This window comes from Furipterus horrens, unplaced genomic scaffold, assembly GCF_987537825.1.
Source record: "Furipterus horrens unplaced genomic scaffold, mFurHor1.1.pri manual_scaffold_17, whole genome shotgun sequence".
Classification (NCBI taxonomy): domain Eukaryota; kingdom Metazoa; phylum Chordata; class Mammalia; order Chiroptera; family Furipteridae; genus Furipterus; species Furipterus horrens.
The window spans coordinates 50,451,022-50,464,621 of NW_028327187.1; the positions used below are offsets into that span (position 1 = coordinate 50,451,022).

The 13,600-nt window shown below is 36.6% G+C and overlaps 1 protein-coding gene across 3 annotated transcripts in view; it reads left to right on the top strand.

The window, feature by feature from the left end:
• The window catches only part of ACSL4 (acyl-CoA synthetase long chain family member 4), a 111,528-nt gene that overhangs the window by 35,788 nt on the left and 62,140 nt on the right, over positions 1-13,600 (top strand). For 2 of the 3 annotated variants that reach the window (XM_090264653.1, XM_090264654.1), the window contains exon 2: positions 7,577-7,624. The exons of the other annotated variant lie outside the window; for it this stretch is intronic. The gene's annotated coding sequence lies outside the window, so the exon portion shown is untranslated. The remainder of the gene's footprint in view (positions 1-7,576; positions 7,625-13,600) is intronic. 3 annotated transcript variants of the gene reach the window in all.

Sequence of the window (13,600 nt, forward strand, 5' to 3'; positions counted from 1 at the left end):
ACACTATACACAATAGATATTGGATTGTTTTACTTAGGTTATGATACTTAATACATTTTAATGTTTATGAATCAAGTGATTCAAAATCTTATGGCCATTTAAGGCTTCTGAACCATGTATACTCATGTAGATTCTTAAGGGGAAAAGAAAAGATTCTGCTCTAGCTAAAATTCTGAGAAATAACCTCCAGTAGGTATTTTGGATTATGACAGTCCTATAGGCCTGTTTTAAATGTCATTTCCTTGTTCCTTTGTGATTTTTAAATCAAATTTTAAGTAAAAATTTTTTATTTATGGAAATTTTGGAAGATAATAAATCAGCACAAGGAATACAAAATACAAAAACATACCTGTAATTCTACCACACAGCAATATCATCATCATCATCATCGGCAGCCGTCCGTCTCGAGAGACGATGGTGTAGCTTCTTAAGAGTCTATCTGCACCGCCGAGAATGGCTGTGCAGTCCGACTCGGGAGTGACACGGTATCTGTCTCCTCCCGTGTTGAATCGACATCTTGCGATGAAGCTACAGAGCCTGGGCAGGGTGATATGGAGGGTCTGCTGTTGCCCATGCAGCAGACCCCCCCTCTCTTCGCAGCTGAAGGATCCAAGGGAAAGACGGAGTCAATACAGCTTGGCTTCAGGTGCGCCGCAGGAGTTGCCGGTGTTGACTACAACGTCAAACCGCCTTAGGGACTCCGGCTCCGGATTTTCTGTCGGGGTTTACTCCCTTAGCCTTTCCCCTGAAGAGGTATGCCGCAAGGCAGCGGAGGTTTTTTGGAGTCAGAGTTTTCCTTCTCTGATGTGCCCTGACTGGAAGATCGAACCAGCGACACCTAGCTCGCAGGCCGACGCTCAATCCACTGAGCCAAACCAGCCAGGGTTACACAGCAATAAGTAGCATTAATATTTGGTGGATATCTTGCTAATTTTTCTATGAATATGTACCTACTCAAATATATGTGTATATAATAGAGTCACACATACCTTTTTGTACCTATGTTATTTCTTGATTTCAACATTTCTAATCTTTGAGCTATATTATAGAATGGCAGTTTTCATCTACTACTACTTGCCAACATATAACATATATATTTATCTAAAACAAGACAAAATTGGATGGTGTATACAGTGTACAAATGATGTGCTGTAGAATTGTGCATCAGAAACCTGTATAATTTTGTTAACCAGTATCACCCCAATAAATTCAAAAGAAGACCTATAAAAGGCCATTGCTTAGGGACATATTTTATTAGGGATTCACCAGAATTTTCTTTTACATTTGAACACTAAGTGCTTAAAGCTTTGTTGATATTTTCTACTCTTTTCTAAAACATTTGTTTTTACATTTACTAAGATTGGTCGTTGACATTAAGTACAGGAGGAAGATTCATCATGCTTGAAATATTCCCAACAGATGCTATCACAAGTTTAGTATTTACTTCTAGAAGAATGGTTTTCAAATATTGGTTGACAGACTAACTTATTTGCAGAGAGAGCAAAAACTAAGCACATTAATGGTTTGTCTTTAATTTTGTCTCAAAATATGAGGATTGTCTGAAGTTGAACACCACCACCTTGGACTTACATAGATTTTTCCTTAGTCACTCTGTTAGCTGAATGGATGCAGTTTTGCTCCCTGGTATTTATTCAGTGAGGAAGGCTTTCTCAGTGCTGCCTCATTCGCTAATTGAAAGATGATAAACTCTAGATGCTGTATTGTCTCTTTTTTCACACCATCAGCTGATTGTTAAGTAGAAATGAACCATATTACAAGCTTCAGTGTATTAAATTTGCTATGCTAAAGATGTCCAACTTTCTTATATTACAAAAACTTGTATATTCGTGAAAGTAAAAAGTATGACTAAAATTTTCATTATAATTTTAGCATGATTATCCCTCTTCCCCACAAACTGTAAGTAGAACCACATGGTGATAATCTGCTTAGTTCTTTTATTAAGTTATTTCTTCAGTTTATTTGAGTAGGATGACTAAAAGGTGGGTGCTATTTTGTAGGGGGAGGCTAGGAGAGAGGCAGGTGTAGGGTTGGATTTTATCTTGCGTAGAAGAGCTTAATTAGGCTAGGTTAGAAAATGTGTTTTGTTTCTCTTTTATCTACTTGGAAGCTAATGCTTTCTCTCTTTTTATGATGAAAGAAATGTCCTTTAAGGTTACAGGCACTGAGAAAAATTGTCTTTTCTTTTGTATTAAAGGACTTCTGAGTTACTTCATTCTTCCCAATTGATGAGAGCTATGAGACTGGCAATGAGAAGGCTGAAGCTGGGGCTCTCATCCAGCTGAGAGAATTCTCTGACACTTTTGATTATCCTCTTAAACTTCTCCATAGTACCACTTACCAAGTGTTAACCATCCTTTGCAAATATTTACTAATGAAATTATTTTTCAAATTAAGCAAACTAGTGGGTAGTTTATTTTTTATTTTATCTTTTAGTTTTTTATTTTTTAAAATAATTTGTTTATTTTTTTAGAGAGAGGGGAAAGGAGAAAGAGAGGGAGGGAAACATCACTGTGTGGTTGCCTCTCACTTGCGCCCCCAACTGAAGACCTGACATGAAACCTAATCATGTGCCCTGACTGGGAATCAAACCAGCGACACTTGACTCGCAGGCCGACACTCAATCCACCACCTATAGGTTTTTAAATGATTTTATAGAAAGTTTATTTTGGTGTTTATCAGTTACCTGAATTAATCTGTGTGTGGGGGGTGGGAGTATATACATTTATATGTAGAAATACTAAGAGGTACATTTTTTTTTTAGTTCATTGGACTTTATTTTAATATGTACAGTCATGCTCCGTTTAATGACAGGGCTTTGTTCTGTCATTAGGTGATTTCATCATTGTTGGAACATCACAGAATGCCTTACTATGCTCCTGGGCTATGTGGCATAGCAACAGCTCTTAGGCTGCAAGCCTGTACAGCATGTTACTATAAAAAAAAAAGAGAGAGAGAGAGATTAAATCAAGTGCAAGAGAAATGATGCACTCAAGAGATGTGTAATCACAAGATGTATGAGGTTGCTGCCAGTGTAACACAGCATACTGTTTTACAGCAAACTTTCTTTGTAAATAGAAAGGGTACACTTTAAAATAATTATTAAAAGTATAGTATAGTAAATACATAAACCAGTGATATGGTCATTTATTATCATTATCAAGTATGTACTGTACATAATTGCATGTGCTGTACTTTTTTATGACTGGCAGTGCAGTAGATTTATTTACACCAGCATCACCATAAACATGAGAGTAATGTGTTGTGCTGTGATGTCATGGTGTTACATTACTAAGCAATAGGAATATTTCAGCTCTAGTATAATCTTATGGGGCCACTATGGTATATGTGGTCCATTGTTGACCATAATGTCATTAAATGCAGCACATCACTGTATATGAAGTTACCCTATCTTTGTGTTAATATCAAATGTTAGCCCTCTGGGAGAAAAATAAGAAAATGTTAAATAGCTTTTTTTCTGTTTATAAACAGTCTAAACCATTTGTATTCACAATGTACTAATGTAACAGAACCCCTGGGCTGCTCCGACTGAAACAGAACCCACGGGCTGTTTAGTTAGGGGCCCGATTGCCCCGCGCCAGAATTATAATTCTCAATACCAGAGTTTGGTGAAAAGAAAAAAGAATTGTTTATTTGCACATAGTTCTGCCTCCCCCTCCCAGACCTGGCCAGTCTTAGGAAAGTCAGAAACACTGTTTCCCTACTTCCTAGGCACAGTTCAGCTTTACCAGTAGCTGCCAATCACTCACATCTGATTGGGGAGGTCCTTTCTGTGCTGTGGTGCCCTCCAGCTCTCAATGCAGAACCGCCTGGATTCTCAACCTCCTTGTAAACTGCCTTCTTCCTGCAAACTGCGTGGATCTCCTCTCCTCAAAGCAGCCTGGAGGCCCCCTCCTCTAAGCCACATGGAGGGAGCACTTCTTAAAGCAGCCTGGAGGGACCTGCTCCTCCAGGCGACATGGAGGGAGCACACCCTAAAATGTCCGCAGCTGCTTATATATCCCTGACTGCATCCTCTGACGCAGTGGGTGTTGCAAGCAGTTCTCACCATTCACAGAACCCTAATTCAGCTCTGTAGGCTTCTTCCGTACCATACCACAGTCCAAGACCACTCCCATCTTCCTGAGCCTTGGAAGTTTCAAAGCCGATCTTTATGCAACAAAGTTTCCAGCCACTAGCCGGGGCATGCAAAGGCATCCTGAAAGCTGCTTCCTTTTCCCTGTCTCCCAGCGGCAAACTCTGGGGTTTGTTTTTGGACTCCCCTGTTTCTTTAACACTAATACTGTAGCCAGCATCCCCTCCACATAAGTAGATTGTAGATAGTAACCTGATGTTGAAAAGTACTGTATTTTTTGCTCCATAAGGCACACTTTTCCCCCCAAAGAGTCAGCGGGGTGGGGTGGGAGGAATGTCTGTGTGTCTTATGGAGTGAATATTGCGTCACGGACCGTGATGTGTATTACCTGACCTGTCAGCGGTGGCAATAGCTGTTAGAAGAGGAAGCAGTGGGCCCACGTGAAGCCCCTGGGGACGCTTAAATGTCCCACTTTACTGCTGAATCCCAGGGCATCTGGTCAGTTGCCGTTTACCTCTGCCCATCACCTGGGACCTGGCAGAGTGCAGAGAGCTGCCTGACACTCCGAGCTACAACCGCCGACCTGTCTAATCAGCTAAGGCCAATAACGGGTATGAGGCATAGTGCCAGTTGCCAATTGTCTTTAACACTGGGTGGAGTCTGTGTCAGTAGAACTGCCTCCAATCACCAATCACTGTGTCTTAAGCTCTGCCAATCACAAGAGGCAGATGGGTGGAGCTGAAGTAATAATGTTCTCAGCTGGCTTCTGGCTCCGTTAGATGCTTTAGCTATCTCGTCTACCTCCATACTGTTTCCAGTGCACAGCAGATTTCTGTTTGAGGCCAGCAGTAACTGGGTGAGCAGCCATAAATGCTGAAGTTTGTAGTATATAAAGGGAGTTATGATGGGGTCACTATTCTAGTAGTAACACAGGCCCTGAGGGGATTAAGGAGTATCACCAGCTGTAACAGGCACTGGGGTTAGTCCGCCAGAACCTGTAACTAGGACAGTGATACTCTCAGTGACTGTTACAGCTAGTGATACCTCTTAACTCCCTCATTGCCTGTTATTAAAGGTCCCCATAAATTCTGACACTAGCGATAATGAGTTCTTGGGGTTCCCAGGAAACTAGAAGAGTACTTGAACCTTAAAGTCTCTCCTCATTTGTTGATGACAGTGGTGATGGTTCTTAATACTGCTGTTGACTGCTGTTCACTTTACATGGTTGAAATATTATTCTGTTATATTTTATTAAATATTTTAGTATACCATTTAGTTCAGAGTATGTTTTTCTTGTTTTCCTCCTCTAAACTTAGGTGTGTCTTATGGTCAGGTGTGTCTTATAGTGCAAAAAATACAGTAGTTCTTTTAAACAAAAAACAAAAGGCATACTCAGTTAGTGATAGGCCTAGGTATAAATAATTCTTTCCTTCATACTTCTAATGGTAGCAAAGGAGAAAATTAACTGTCTTAATTAATACCAGCCAGTGTGGTGATTAGTTACATGGATGTTTGTTTTATGACTTCCATTGAGCTATATAGATTTTAAAAAATTGAAGGGTTATTCTCATAATCATATGCAAGTAGTACTGAGTACTACTGACTGGAAATAAAAGCTTAGCTCTTCAGAATCATAATATCATGCCCAGGACACCCCAGGGGGGTTGAAATATAAGTAAGCAATATCAAGTTACCGAAGGGCCTTATTTTACTGTTCTGAGTATTTAGATGGTAAGTATTATAGTTTTCTCCTGCATATTCCAAAATGGGTTAATCCTTAACTGTAAACTGACTTGTACACCCTAGTATATATATTTTGAAGAACATCACAAATCTGGTCTGTATATTCCTTGATGCGGGGAGATGAAAATATCTCATTTTTCATTTTAATGGGAAAATAGGTGCTTGCAGGCATTTGTGGGTGGGAGTGTCTGACTAGTTTCCTGCGGCCAGCCTTTGTCTCTGTCTCTGAACTTGGCTCCTGTCCTTACTGTGGAGGAATAAGAGGTACAAATTTGTTGAGAACATGACTACAGATTCTTGCATTTTCTTTTTAATTTTTATTGAGATAACATTGTGTAAATTTAACATATACACTGTGTTACTTTGTTACATTTAGCTAACACCTCCATCATGTCACATAAATGTCATTTATTTTTTTTAAATTTTATTTATTTAATTTTAGAGAGAGGGGAAGGGAGGGAGAAAGAGAAGGAGAGAAACATCAGTGTGTGGTTGCCTCTCGTGCTCCCCCAATGGGGGACCTGGTCTGCAACCCAGGCATGTGCCCTGACTGGGAATCAAACCATCAACACTTTGGTTCGAAGGCCAGTGCTCAATTCACTGAGCCATGTCAGCCAGGGCTCATTTATTTTTTGTAGTGAGGACATTTAAGATCTAGTCTTGTAGCAGTTTTGAAGAATATAACATAGTATTGTTGACTATAATCACTATGATGTATATTAGATCTCCAAACCTATTAATCTTTTAGTTGCAAATTTGTACCCTTTAACAAGATGTTAAACAAGATTTCCCCTTATGCCTCAGCCCCTAGGCACCACCATTCTACTCTGTTTCTATGCCTTCAGCTTTTTCAGATTCCACATGTAAGTGATATTGTACAATATTTGTCTTTCTCTGTCTGGCTTATCTCATTAAGTATAATGCCCCCAACATCCATATATGTTGTCGCAAATGGCAGGATTTCCTTCTTTCTCATTTCTGAACAATATTGCTTTGTATATCTATACCAGATCGTCTTTATCTATGCATCTGTTGGCAGACACTTAGGTTGTTTTAATTTCTTTGCTATTGTGAGTCAATGCTGCAATGAGCATGGGGGGGGTGCAGATAACTTTTTGATATCCTGTTTTCATTTCCCATAGATATATACCCAGAAGTGGGATTGCTGAATCATATGGTAGATCTATTTTTAGTATTTTGAGGAACCTCCATGCTATGTTTCATAGTGGCTGTACCAATTCACATTTCCACCAATAATACACAATGGTTCCCATATCTCCACATCCTCTCCAACCCTTATTATCTCTTGTCTTGTTGATAATAGTTGTTATAACAAGTATGAGGTACTATCTCATTGTGTTTTTGATTTGCATTTCCCTGGTGGTTAGTGATGTTGAACATCTTTCATCTACCTATTAGCTATCTCTATGTCTTCTTTGGAAAAATGTCTTTTAGTCCCTCTGCTTATTTTTTTAATCTTGTCATTTGCTCATAGAATTTGAACTGCTGTTTCTTAGAGTCAGGCTCAATTACTTTTCTGAGATCCTAGTAACAGTAGTTCTTGTTAGACACTCATCTCTAGTCATTTCTTGTTTTTCCTTTGGTACATGTCTCGTCATGAGCTAAGGTGCACAGGCAATGTGAAACAGCACTTCAGTTTTTTAAAAAGGGGCTCTTTTTTCATGTCATCGTACCCATAAATGTTGTCTCTTATTGCAGATTGAAATCGCGAAAGATAATACGTGTTCTCCTTAAAAGAGGAAATCTGTAAGTATTTGTCCTTTAAAAACTCTAAACTTGTAATTTTATCAGATTTTGGAGAAAATTAACTGCCCATAATAATAGGCATCTTCACTCTTTTTACAGTGGAGAAACCCTGCCAATATTTATGTTATTTGGAAAAGTAATAGGAAAATTTTTCCGTATGCCACTCCTAAGATTTAAACTGTCTGTCAGTCATTTTAAAAGGGGGAAGTGATAATTAAAATCTAAATAAAATCTTTTTCTTTGAGAAATAAAAAAACGGAGTTGCAGGTATGAGTTCCAATCTACTGAAGTTTACAGGTTGTGTATGTCTCAGCAAGATATTTAGCTTTCCTTTGTCTCAATTTCCTCATCTATAAAATGGGCTTAATAGTAAGTGTTGAGTGAATGGTTAATTATTATTGATGAAGTTAAATCTGTAGTAGTGTACACTTTTTCACAATAAATTCAAGCTTATTCTAATTATTATTTCTTAAATGTTTTTAAATATATTTTTGATATTCAAAAATTTAAGTATTAGCACTCTGCTTCACAGAGGCACCCGTTCTAGACAATAATATACAATAAAAGAAATATTTACAACAGAACACCTAAAATTACAATCATAGTGTTTGAGCCTTGGACCTTGAAAATTACCTAGTCTGTTATTTCCCAAACATTGATCTTTAGAACAGTGCTGGTCAGTGAAGTTTTTGTACTGGTCCATGGTAAAGTGTGGAAAATAAGGACAATAGGCCGTGAGCATTTTAAAGTTACATTTTTTTCCATTTAAATGTTTGCTTCTTATTATAAGATATATTCTTCTAATTTTGGGGCATTAAACATGTTCTGTAATTTATGAAATGATTGTGATGGTAAGTGGTAGTTTTTTTTTTTTTTTTTTTTTTTAATGTTCATACCTGGCAAAAAGTTGACAGTCATATTATTCCCCTCACCATCCTTCTTTCTTTGTAAATCTTTTACTGGTTTGTGATATCTTAGAATCTGAATCCAAATTTCTCATTTTACAGATGAGGAAACAGATTAGAAGTTATTTGTTTCACATTGTATAGCTCAGCAAGCTGCTGAACCAGGGTCAAAACACTATACAGTGCTGCCTCTTGTATTTCTGGTCTTCTGAGAATTGCTTTCATTATAATAGGTTATAACGTTGACACAGAAAATCTAGGAGTTTGTATGTGCTGGTAACTAATTTTGAATTCCAAGTAAAAGAAATCTGAAAGACTTAATGTTCTTGTATTGCTAAGTACTAAAGTCTACGGATTAGCTTGCATTAGAAAAATCTTTAACATGGCCGAAGATTTTTATCAGCAGGCCAGAATTAACTGTCTCTGAATTCAGCTATTTAGGCAGCATGCTACCACATGATTGACAAAGGAGGTACAGTATCAATAAGGTTAGCACTTCCTCTGGGAAAGAGAAAATGGTGTCTTTATGAGGGCCGTAGTATTTAGGTTTCTAAAGTTAACTTATTTACCCACAGAGAATCATCTTGCTTCCTTGTGCATTTGCTCGCTCGCTCTCTCTCCCTCCCTCCTCTCTCTCTCTCTCTCTCTCTCTCTCTCTCTCTCTCTCTCTCTCTCTCTCTCTCTCTCTCTCTCTCTCTCTCTCTCTCTCTCTCTCTCTCTCTCTCTCTCTCTCCCCGTCTCTCACTTCCCTTCCCCCACTACAGGGACAAACATCTATAGTAGTTCGCCTGCAACTCATCTACATGTATAAGAGAAAACTACCAAGGTAAAGAGTGAGAGTTAGCAGAAGCATTAGCAGGAACATCTGTGCCAGTGTTTTCAGTTTATAGTGTCTGTGACACTTTAGAGACTCCATTGGTATAGCTTTGCCTTGGCTATCCCAAAATACACTTCAAGGCAAAAACACTTAGTTCCTTTATCGCCCTTTACTCACTCATCTTAATGAAGCATGCCTAGGCCAGGTAAATGAATAAACAGGAAGAGAGAGAAGAGAATGGAAAATATCTCCCTATTCCTAACATGGAGACATTAACTCTAGGAGTCCTTTTTCATGGCTACTTATATTTGGCTTCATGTGGCTTCCTTCTTTAGTTAAGAATTTTCTCGCCCCAATAAATTTAATTAAAAATGAATGCTTTAATTTCTGAAACATCAAACATGCCCAAAATGAAATGTTAAGAATAAAAATATATTTCGAGTTATCTGCAGCCTTTGGAATATCTGTGTTTTTCTTTACTAGTGCTAATATTTAAGGATTGACTGAATGACCATACAATTTCCATCTTTAGCAGATCTATCAGTCTTTGAGTCCTTTTATTAGTCTCATTTATAAGGTATATATAATAGTGAAGGGCAGAGTAAGCTTTTTTTTTTTTTTTAAACCATGATACAGTTTCACATTATGGTGGCCAAGTACCTGACTTACTCGTTTTAGTGACTTACTAGGGTCATTTTATAAGAATGGTTTAAGAATACATGGTTGTCTGATTTTTAACAGTGTGAAAGACCAGGAAATAACATTAACAAAAAGCTGACTTATTAAACTGTTTCCTCCTCTAGCAAATATAGAGGATAGGTCATGTAACACAAAGATACAGTTGTATAAGTTCTCCCTGTAACAGAAAGATATTCCCGTTGGTAAGTGTTACTGCTAGTGACAGATTTTTTTTTTTACCTGCACTCATGTTTGGCAGCCCATGGTTTTATTACTGTATTATAATAAATAGGTAAGATGACAGGAAACATATATATATATATATATATATATATATATATATATATATATATGTAGTCTGCACAGTAGTCCTACCTTATCCATGGGAGATATATATTCTAAGATCCCCACTGGATGTCTGAAACTGCAGATAGTACCAAACCCTATAAATACTATTTTTTTATATATCCATATCAGTGATAAACTTTAATTTATCAGTTATACACAGTAAGAGATTAACAACTATAATCATAAAATAGAAAATTATAACAGTAAAATAAGTGTTACTTGAACACAAGCACTGATACTGCAATAGTAGTTCTGATGGCCAAAATGGCTACTAGGTGACTAATGGGTGGGGAGCATACACTGCTTAATATGCTGGACAAAGGGATGATTCACATCCTGGCTGGGATGGAGCAAGAAGATATGAGATTTTATCATGCTATTTAGAATGGCACACAATTTAAAACATATGAATTGTTTATTTTTAGCATTCTCCATTGAATATTTTTACACCATACTTGACCATGGGTAACTGAAACTTAAGAAGGTGAGACTACAGATAAGGGAGGACTACTATATATCCATTACTGGGACAAAACAATTATTATAACAATGAGTTAATTTTAAAGTTAGTTCTGTAACAATTCTTTTTGATTAACTTATATTAAAATCATAACTGTGTTCCCATAGAGAGAGACCTAGTAAATGGGAGACTTTATGAACAAAATTAAAGTCTATACCATGGTACAATGGTCCATCTTAATTTAGCAGCAAGATTTTGTCTGCAGGGACTTGTAGCAGCTACTTCTTAGTAACAGCCATTGAATGTTGAAATTGTCATTGTGCTATCTGCTCCCCTTCTACAGCATTGAATCCTTAATATTTCTCTCCAGACATATAAATTCCAAAACTTAGTTTCCTCCCTTTTCATGTCTAATAAAGTTGGATTGTAATATCACGCTTTGTCAGTATGTACAACTTGTAGCATGATTTATCCTCCAAATCCCTTAAATACAAGCTTTGGATTAAATTATATACAATTAACTCCCAATTTTAGAAAGCTGCATATTTTAAAATCATGTGTGATTGCTGAAGTGAAGAAATAGATGTACACAGTGTACCCCAAGTATACAGATAGCATCACTGTCTTCTATATATCTTGATTTCAACACATAAATATAGGATTATTATTACAGCATTCTGTGACCTAGAAAAAACATTATCTGATGCATACATGCTGGGGATGTTCTTAAAGGCATTATGGGAGGGAACTTGAAAGAGTATCCTCAACATGGCAGCTGAGGTGCTTTCTTTGCTGGGGAAAGCTGGGAAGAGACTGGCAGAATGGCGACTTCAGCAGTTAATACATCTTCAGGTGAAGAAGTAAACATGTTTGGCTAATCTTGTTAGTGAGCTGCACCCCAATATTAGTCATAGTTGTGAGATACTTCTAGTGAAAATAGCTAGGCACAGGTGCAATGTGTTGGTGTAGGGTATCTATATTATTTACCCTAGGTTTTTGTTTTGTTTTATTTTCAAAAATGTATTTATTAGAATTTATAATAATATAATTAATGTGTTTATTATGATTTTCAAATTTATTATAATTACTGGGGTTAAAGTTTTATTGTACAAGCTATTTCATATTGATTAGATCATTCTACCAATTTGAGTCTGATGAGACTTAGAAGGGTCAGACTGGTGTATTTCACATGATTATTCAGTCTTGTAGACTGATAGCAAAATATCCTGCTAGTTACCCATAATACCTTTTATTCTCTTAAAATATTAAGTACTTAAGTTTTAATATTAATATAAAGTTAATTATATTGTAACATAGCTCCTGTAAAGTTTGATTTTATGAACAAAATGCAGCCGTTCTTTTTTTTTAACATAGTATTTGAGCTTTCTCCAGTATGTTTTAAAATCATTTGGAACTTTTTACTAATATGTGAAAGAAAATAGGATTTTTTAAGAAGCACTCCACCCATTACAAAAGTCTTGATGGTGCAACATCTATGTAGAAATATGGTCTTTTAAACTGTAATAGGTATGGTTATCTGTTTAATCTCTTGAAACTTTTATAATTGTTTTCTGATTTAATATTTAGTAGACACAGCTCATCTTTTTCAGAAGGTGAATTATCTCCCTATCATTTACCCTTAAATTATGTGATTTGAAAAATGATTTCTTAAAGTAGCACTTACATAGTTAATCACTGATTTTCAAATTACTATTTTTAAAAAAAAATTTGTATAAGGTTTTCCGTCAAGGGCAGATCAGTTTAATTTGTCCTCACTGTGTGTTTCAACTTTGCAGATGCATGGAACTTTGTTTGGTTTAGTCCATTTTCTAAAACTTCTGAAAAAATTGTCTTGGCCTTATATGTCTTCAGTCTATTAGTTTCTCTCTTTCATACTTAAATTGATGATGTGTTTGTCACATGCTTCTGGGGGATGATGATTTCTTCTTTTAAATTCAGACTTTTATCAGTATGTAGTATTTGTTTCCTATGTATACTAGAGCTTAATGTATCACTAATGCTTCTTATGTTCAGCCTGACTATCTCAGAGCATTTGACATAACTGGAATGAAATTGTTATCATTAAACTTGGTCTCAAAACAAAAATATAAAATAAAATTGCATTTGATTCTCACTAAAACTTCTAGGACTTACTAGAAACCTAAAGGACTTACTTTCCCCTATAAAAATGCATTTGTATGTAGGACAGATCAGTGTTCAAAATTGTTGCCAGGATTTCTTTATGCACAAACTTTATCACTCACCAATTTAGGTTATACCAGTATGACCAGAGTCATAGACAATGTTGCTGAAAGCATGGACTTTAAAATCAGATAGAGTGGGTCAAAAATGCCTACTTAGCTATGTTTTCTTGGGCAAATTATTGAATCTCTCTGAGACTATGACATCAGCAGTAAAATGAGAATACTATCTTAAAGGGGTTTTCTGAAGGATTAAATAAAATAATGTATCTAAAGGATTGAGCACAGTACCGATCCCATAGTAAATGTTCAATAAGTATTTATTCATAATGCTTTCCGTATGGAATAGTAAACATCAACACGAACAATCAGCTTTTCCATGACTGAAGATGATGTCCTGCTTCTTTCCAGCTGATGCAGAAATAAATGCATTATTTCATGTCAGGGAAGCACAACTCAGAGTTCATGTACTACCAATGGTGGAACAGTAGTGTCCCTTTTCATACATGGAAAGACAGCATACCTTTGTGAAAGGCATCCATAAAAAAGTGCATATTACCAACTATA